This window comes from Nannospalax galili, unplaced genomic scaffold, assembly GCF_000622305.1.
Source record: "Nannospalax galili isolate Female #2095 unplaced genomic scaffold, S.galili_v1.0 scaffold395, whole genome shotgun sequence".
Classification (NCBI taxonomy): domain Eukaryota; kingdom Metazoa; phylum Chordata; class Mammalia; order Rodentia; family Spalacidae; genus Nannospalax; species Nannospalax galili.
The window spans coordinates 306,538-315,058 of NW_008335527.1; positions in this window are offsets into that span (position 1 = coordinate 306,538).

An 8,521-nucleotide genomic window follows, 5' to 3' on the forward strand; every position below is an offset into this window, starting at 1 on the left:
ATGAACTCACCACAGCTCTGGGTGCCTGCAGAAAACCTGCACAAGATCAAGCCAGTCAACATTCTAACATGGAAGGGCAAAGGGCTCATGGGCCCCTATCCCCGGCTGAGGAGCTATTGACAGATGATTTAACTGTAAGAAAAATCAAGGGGAAAGAATGAGCACCAGACTGTAGGTAAAGACAGAAATCATCTTCTTTCCATATCAAACTAAAAACACTGATGGACAATAAAGTAACATGGTACCCCACTCAGACGAAGAGGAACATGATGAAAGACATACAAATATACCAAAAGACTATTTAAGCAAGTGAGAATTCTCCAGTGAAGAACAAATACAAAAACAGCAGTCCCCGAGCAAAAACTAAGCACCAAGTTCGGGAAGCGTGAGACTTTGAAGAGAGCTTACTGAAATGTGGAGCTTCTAGCAAAAATGAGACTCATTTTCTTCCTCTATCCCTCTTTATTACAAAGTGCACACCTTGGAACCCAGGCTTTGGAGAGTTGCTAGAACAGCAGTAACTCATAGAAACAAATGAGCTGTTCTGAAAGTTTACAGATGACAGATCACGGAAAGGAATCAGTTTATATAGTGTTTAACATTTTTTTTCTTTTTTAAAATATTTTATTTATTATTTTTATTTTGTGTGTATGAGTATATTGCCTATATGTATGTAAATACACCCATGTCATGCAATGCCAAGGAGGTCAGAAGAGAGCATTGGAGTCCCCTGAAACTGGAGTTATGGACGGTTGTTAGCTTCCATGTGGGTGCATAATAGGGCTGGGGAGAAGGCTCAGTGGGTAAGGGCACTTGCTGCACAAGCATCAGAATGTGAGTTCAAATTCCCAGAATCAACATAAGAAGTCATACATGGTCTTGCATGCCTGTAATTCGCACTGTGAGGGGCAGAGACAGGAGGATTGCAGTAGCTGGCTAGGTGCCATCCTAGCTCTAGATTCTTTGAGAAACTCTGTCTCAAGGGAATAAGGCAGAACGTGATACAGCAGGAAATCCAACGTCCTCATCAGGCCTCTGACTAGTCACACAGGTGTTCACACTCATACATGCATGTGTAGTGTACCAGCACATACATATGCCTTTATGCCACACTCATACATTACATTCACACAAATACACATATAAATATACATGAATTTTTAGATCAATTCTCACAATATTTTGAAAAGACACCATTACAAAATAATAATATACTTTTTATGTGTAAGGATTAAAAGTCCCAAAAGTACATACTAGATATAACACCTAAAAATTAACTGTGCTGGTTAGTTTGTGTCAACTTGACACAAAGACTCACCTAGGAAGAGAAAACCTCAATTGAAGAATTTTCTCTATCAGGTTGGCCTGTAAACATGTCTATGGGGCATTTTCTTGATTGCTAGTTGGCATAGGAGGCCCAGGCTCTGGCCAGGTGGGGCTGGGATGTATAAGAGGAGTGGTCAAGCAAGGTAGGGCAGCAAACCAATAATCAGCACTCCTCTGTGACCTCTGCTTCAGCTCCTGCCTCCAGGTTCCTGTCTTGAATTCCTGCCTTGGCTTCTCTACAAGATGGTCTTTAATGTGGAAGTATAAACCAAATAAACCCTTTTCTCCCCAAGTCATGGTGTTTATCAGAGCCGTAGTCAGCAAACTAGGACAGAAATTAGTACAGAGGGTGGGATACTGCTGTGAAGTATCTGACCTGGTGGTTTCCTGGGAAGATTGTGGAAGAATTTTGGTGCTTTGAGCTGGTAAGGTCAAGTGCTCACAGCTTAATGGGCTCTTCTATGCGAGCTTGGAAGATAAGAATGCCAACAGAGGTACAGATGATGGAGACCTGGCTGTGACATTTCAGAGGGAAGCAAAACCTCTATTGGGGCTGTTCATGTGATATTTTGGATTATGAATCATTGATGAGGTAAGAGAGATGGCTCAGTAGTTAAGAGCACTTGATGCTCTTGCAGAGGACCCAAGTGTGGCTCCCAGCATCCATATGGCATCTAAAAACCATGTGTAACTCCAGTTCCAGGGGACCCAATGCCTTCTTATGGCCTCTGTGGGCATTACATGACATGGGTGCTCTTAACATACATTCAGCAAAACACTCATGTACGTAAAATAAAACTTTTAAAAAACCAAAAAAAAATTAACTTAAGAAAAGGACTCTGTTGAAGTAAAACCTTTGTTTTACTGGGACAATCGATACTGGTCAGGTGGGGCTGAAAAATCAGCTGTGATTAATAAGAGACCAACATCACTGAGGTGAACTCTTCTAGGGAGTATTCCTCAGGGTCAGCATGCAGAAGCTGTGGTCCAGAGAGGGCCACAGCTGCATCTCATGCTGAATCTTATACTTGCAATATGTAAAAGCCTTCCACATCCTACCAGTTTTGAAGTCCTGAAAGAGTCATGGAAGTCATCTGAGGTGTAGCATTGTGAGAGAGAAGGAGAGGCCATTAGTGAAGGTGCAACCTCTGTTGCAGTGGGGACCCCAGGATATTGGAAGTCCATGGAATGACCACCAAGGACAGCAAAAGGTGTAGAGTGGAGCTTGAATCTTGACAGTTGTGAACATCACAGGAGCCACCTTGGACCTCACATAGATCCACCCAATAGAGGATTAAAAACAAACAAACCTCTTAAAGTTCAAGAAGTTCAACATGTAATTGAACTGCCTTCTGAAGCAGAAATAAACACAGGTCAGAAGAAAATACAGAATCCAGAGTTCCTACATGTGTCATCAATAATGTTCAGGATTTAATCACTATGAAAAATCACACAAAGGAGACTTGTGTCCCAGAGCCAGCAAAGTGGCATGTGCAGAGATGAGTGAGACCACAGTACATAATGGCAACATGGCAATGTTCTGGGTCCACCAACTACCAGCACTGTGGATTTCCAGTCTGGTGGGACAGACATGCTTCCTTTACCCCACTGCTTCTCACCCTCACTTGCCCTTGGATATAGTTGGCCATAAATGGGTAAGGATGGTTCAACATATACAAATCAATAAATGTGAGACAAATGTGAAACACTAAGAGAATAAAGAACAAAAACCATATGATCGTCTCAACAGATATAGGAAAAAATAAAACTCAACTATCCTTTCTGGATGAAAACCCTTACCTTTACAAACTATGTATCGAAGCAGTGGACTTCAAGACAAAGAAAATCATATAATATAATGCAGCTAGCAGTACTTTAAATGAGAAGTTAAACCTTTTCCTGTAAAATCAAGATCAAGAGAAAGGTGCCCACTCTCACCATTTGTATTTAATAAAGCACTAGAAGTCCTAAACAGAGTAACTAGGCATGAAATAAAATGCATCCAGACTGGTTAAGAAGAGGTTAAATGCCAGGCATGGTGGCTTGCACCTTTAATCCCAGCCCTCAGGAGGCAGATAAAGGCAGATCTCTCAGAGATCAAGGCCACCCTGGTCTATATAGTGACTTCCAGGTAGGCTGGGACAAGAGAAATCCTGTCCAAAAAGAGAAAAGAAAAGAAAAAGAAGAGGTTAAACTGTCTTTGATTGCATATGACAGGGCCTTGTATTGAGAACACACACACACACACACACACACACACACACACACGCACGAAAACCACAGTAATAAGATATTACTGTTGTGGCAAGAAAGAAAAGTCTAAGGCATGGGAGTAAAAGCATTTATCAGAATTGACATGAAAGTATTTATAAAGATTAGACATTGTGGTCAGAAACAACACAGGCAAATTCTCAGAGAAGGAGAGTGAGTCATACCTTTGAGAGGGAATATGATCCTTTCATAGCAGTTTTTTTTTAATGAAAAGAAAAGCTACCCAGCCTTGCCTCCTGGGCTATTTGTGTGATTTTTTAAAGCATTTTATTTATATTTTTATTTTATGTGTATGAGTGTATTGCCCACATGTATGTCAATGAACCTGTGTCATGCAATGTCCATGGAAGTCATAAGAGGGCGTCAGATCCCCTGGAACTGCAGTTATGGACAGTTGTTAGCTGACATGTGGTACTGGGAATTGAACCCAGGTCCTCTGCAAGAGCAACCAGTACTCTTAATCACTGAGCCATCATCTCTCCAGCAGATTTGGTTCCCAGCACCCATGTGGCGGCCAGTTCCAGGGATCTAACGCCCTCTTCTGATGTCCCCGGGGAATTGTATGACATGGGTGCCCTTACATACACACACACAATACACTCACACACATAAAAAAATAAACAAATAAAATATTTTTAAAAGAATTACTTTGGAACTGAAAAGGGGCTTTGAGGGCACTAGTTGGCATTGCTGATCTGTCAAAAGGTTATAGGACCATAAAGCTTAAAAGGCTTGCGAGACAATTTGGAGAGAGGAGGGACTGGTTATTTCAGGAGGTTGAAAAGCCAGACTGTGACATCACTTGGAGTGGAGAGGTTCTAGATGGTAGGATACAGGTGTCCCTGTAGGCAAGTTTTGTTGTAAATAGTGGTGGCTGATATCCCTGACACAATGAATAGCACCTGTAGGTAAATGGGCTATAATATCTAAGATGTCAATCCTAGAAGGCTAAGTATGCTGTGGCCAACGTCATAGGCCAGAATTAAAATAAGGAAGGGGCTACAGTAGCTAAGAGTGTCCAATCCTATCTTGAAAAGCAGTCTAGGAACTGTTCCAGCCAGGAGGTCTCTAAATGTAAAGGACTGTCAGCAGGAGAGTCCTGGCTATTAGGAAAAGCAAATCACCTTGAAGGGAGACTGAACACATTGGGCCCAGTAAAGGCAAAGGAGTTACCTTCCTAGTAGAGTGGTTGGTTCCTTAAGACAGGGGTACATGAGTAAACAGTCAATAACTAGGCCTCCAGTACAATACCACCGCCACATCTGGATTATTGTATAGAAATAGAAAAGGGGATTATAACTTGAGGTAAGTGACAACCTCAGTCCAAGAATAGTCTACAAGATCTACAGGAGAAGCAGGTTTCTGATGGATTCTCCAAACTGAGTTGTGTCCTGTAGGGCATCAAGAGAGTAAGAGGAGCTAGCTTGTAGAATTATATCATGGAACTCGGAAAGGTGAGTCTTGCCTACTCATTAGGGTCTAGAAGTGTCTTTGGATCAGTTTGACCTGAGTCATTAAACATACCAGAAGAAGAGACAAAGGCCTCTAAAAGGCTCATTAGGAGCAGGCCATTTGAGCTTTTACATGAGCATCTAAATTCTGGACAGATGAGTCTATAGTGACAGTCCTTGTAACTTGACTATAGTTGAAGACATATGGAAAACTTGATAAAGTCCAGTCTAGAAAGGTTCTAGTGACCTTTTGTCCCATGGGAGAATGTTAAGATAGACCCAAGTGAATTGATGTGAGGAGGTGAGCCTGAGAAGGAGGAGTTTGGCTTGGATTCGCATGTATTCTGGTCTTTAGTGATACACACTCAGAGAGATAATGAATATTTGGATGTAGTATAAGCTCTGTCTAGAGACAGGGCCTACTGTAAAGGTCTTCAAAGATGCTGAGGTAGGTTTTAGACTTGGGAATAATAAAGGATCATCATAAAAGTGTAATTGTCAGAAGAGTAAATCAACAGTTTTGAGTCTCCAGTGTGAATCTAATGAGAGTCCTCTTAAGAGTTAAATTGGGGGGTGGGGGACTGGAGAGAGGGCTCAGAGGTTAAGAGCACTGACTCCTCTTGCAAAGGACCCAGGTTCAGTTCCCAGCTTGCCAACTAAAAACCATCCATAACAACAGTTCTAGGGGACTCGATACCCTTTCTAACCTCCACAGGCATTGCACAACCTTGATACACTTACATACATGCAGGCAATACACTCATACACATAAAATAAAATTTAAAAAATAAAATATTTTTAAAAGAATTAAATTAGAGCTGGGCGTGGTGGCACATGCTTTTAATACCAGCACTCAGGCGGCAGAGGCAGGCAGATCTCTATGAGCTTGAGGTGAGCCTGGTCTATTTAACCAGTTCTCATGTGAATGTGAAATAGCAAATAATCAGTAGTTAGTTACTTAGTGTGTACAATGGCATATGAAAACTCAGGGAAGACTCAAGTAAGAGACAGAGTGAAGAGGACAGGTGTTTACACCTCTGGGTAGAACACGGGAACACACGTGTAACAGCTGTAATTGCAAATGGATATAGATGCCTGTGTATATATTTGAATTCCTCGTGTGAAGGCATGTGAGCGAAATCTGTTTGTCAATCACTGCCCCCCCATACATACACACAAGCATAGGTTCCCTATGCTGGACAAGCTGTAAAAGAGGAGGGGGTCTGAGGGCTCCTTCAGGGTTGATCTGACAACATGACAGACATGTTTTGAAATGAACCACAATGTCTGAAATTTTCCTATGTTGGTGAAACAGGGTTCCATTAAATCTGGAGAGGCTTGGCCCCCAAATATGTGACCAAGTGAAAACTTAAGGCTTTTCCCATTGGGAGAAAGAGGGAGCAACAGCTTGTTTTGATTTTTATGTTTTAAATTTTTGTTTATCATTAGTGTGTGTGTGTGTGTGTGTGTGTGTGTGTGTGTGTGTGTGCTCGTGTGGGCGCACAGACCCATAAGCACCACACATGTGAAGGTCAGACTTTATAATAGAGTCTGTCCTCTCCTTCCACCTTTACTTGATTTCCAGATATCAAACTCGGATTGCCAAGCTCTGGCAGCAAGGACCTTCACCCGCTGAGATATCTCACTAGACCAAAAGCTCATTTTGTAGCAGCTTCAGAACCATCCATCCTTCTGGGGTCCTGTGAAGTCCCAATCTAAAGCCTGTGGAGTCCCCTGTGAGGTATGCTGAGGGAAAGGTAGAGTGGCACTGGGAACTGAGGCAGCCTGTGGTAGAAGCTGAACTCTCTGTTTGGTCTGTTGGTGGTCTTGGTTCTGACCCAGAGAAATATCAGAATGGTCATTCTGGTGGGCCTTGCAAAGTATAAGGGCCACCTGAATTGTACACCTGATTGTCTCTACTAGGGTCTCAAGGGCACATTTAATAGGGTATTATGGGCAGTAAGGAAGCCTCTTTCTTTCCATATGGCTGCATGGCTGTGGGTCACACATGACTACAAGCACCAGCAGAGTATATATAAATACTGACTCATTCCTGCTCCCAGCTAGAGAGCCCTAGTCAAGGGAATGTGTTCACCTTTAGGCTGCGATAAAATTACCTAGAAAAGGCCCAGATCCCATGACCTCAGTAAGGCAGCAGGATTTAAAGGGTGGCAAGGTTTTAGAGTAAGCTCTGGAGTGTGTAAGAAGTGAGTCTAGTACTTGTTGATTTTGTTATCTGACACCCAGTGGAAGGCCCTTCACTTGAGAACTTTAAGGATCTTGTAAGGTGTTTACATTGGCTGAAGCTGGTTATTTCAATAACTGTCTTTGTAGGAATTAAAGTATCAGGTTTCAGATGAACCAGGTGATGTGAGAATCCTGGTTGGGGGGGCAGTAGAATTTTGCTTTGTAATGTTAGTTATTTTTGGTTATACTTTTCCTGTCCTGTTTTTAAGACCATGTAGGTGGTCACAAATCAACCTCTTTTTGTCTGATCACTGAGCCTAAAGCTACTTTTAAGGACTTCAGAGGAGATCTCTGACTCCATTAGTTGTACCATCTGTTGCTCTTGGAAGCACTGAGGCTGTTTCCCTCTGTAATGAGCCACCCTCCGCTTTGCCTCTTTTTGTCTGATCACTGAGCCTAAAGCGACTTTTAAGGACTTCGGAGGAGATCTCTGACTCCATTAGTTGTACCATCTGTTGGGATGGGTCAGGTCTTGCTCATAAGGTGACTTCTCTTGGAAGCACTGAGGCTGTTTCCCTCTGTAATGAGCCACCCTCCGCTTTGCAGAATGCATGCCAGCCATAGTCCAATCTCTGGGGTCTCCATGGTCTCTCTAACCAAGAGGACAGGTGAGTTTCAGGAGCTGTGAACCCTTTTTCAAGGTGTCCCATTGTCCCCTGGTGTTCCTGGAACCTAGTTGACCTGGGGGCAAGGACCAAAGTACTGGTTGTCATCTTAGCCCCATTATCCCCATTGGTCTTGGCCTCCAAGAATGCCCAGAAGAGGCCAGTTACACCTTCTATCTCCATGGTCTCTCTAACCAAGAGGACAGGTGAGTTTCAGGAGCTGTGGACCCTTTTTCAAGGTGTCCCATTGTCCCCTGGTGTTCCTGGAACCTAGCTGACCTGGGGGCAAGGACCAAAGTACTGGTTGTCATCTTAGCCCCATTATTCCCATTGGTCTTGGCCTCCAAGAATGCCCAGAAGAGGCCAGTTACACCTTCTTGAAGAAGAAACAGTGGGGTTTCAAACCCAGCCATTACATAACAGTGAAACCTTGACACAGATTGCTAAATAAATTTTGGGGGGGGGTCTTTTTTTGAGACGTTTCCCTGACCTCCCCTCTCCCACTCAGTTGGCCTGGAACTCACTGTAGATCAGGCTGGCCTTGAACTCACAGAAATCTGCCTGCCTCTGCCTTCCAAACGGGACTAAAGGCATGCGCCGCCACGTCCTGTCGTTAAATAA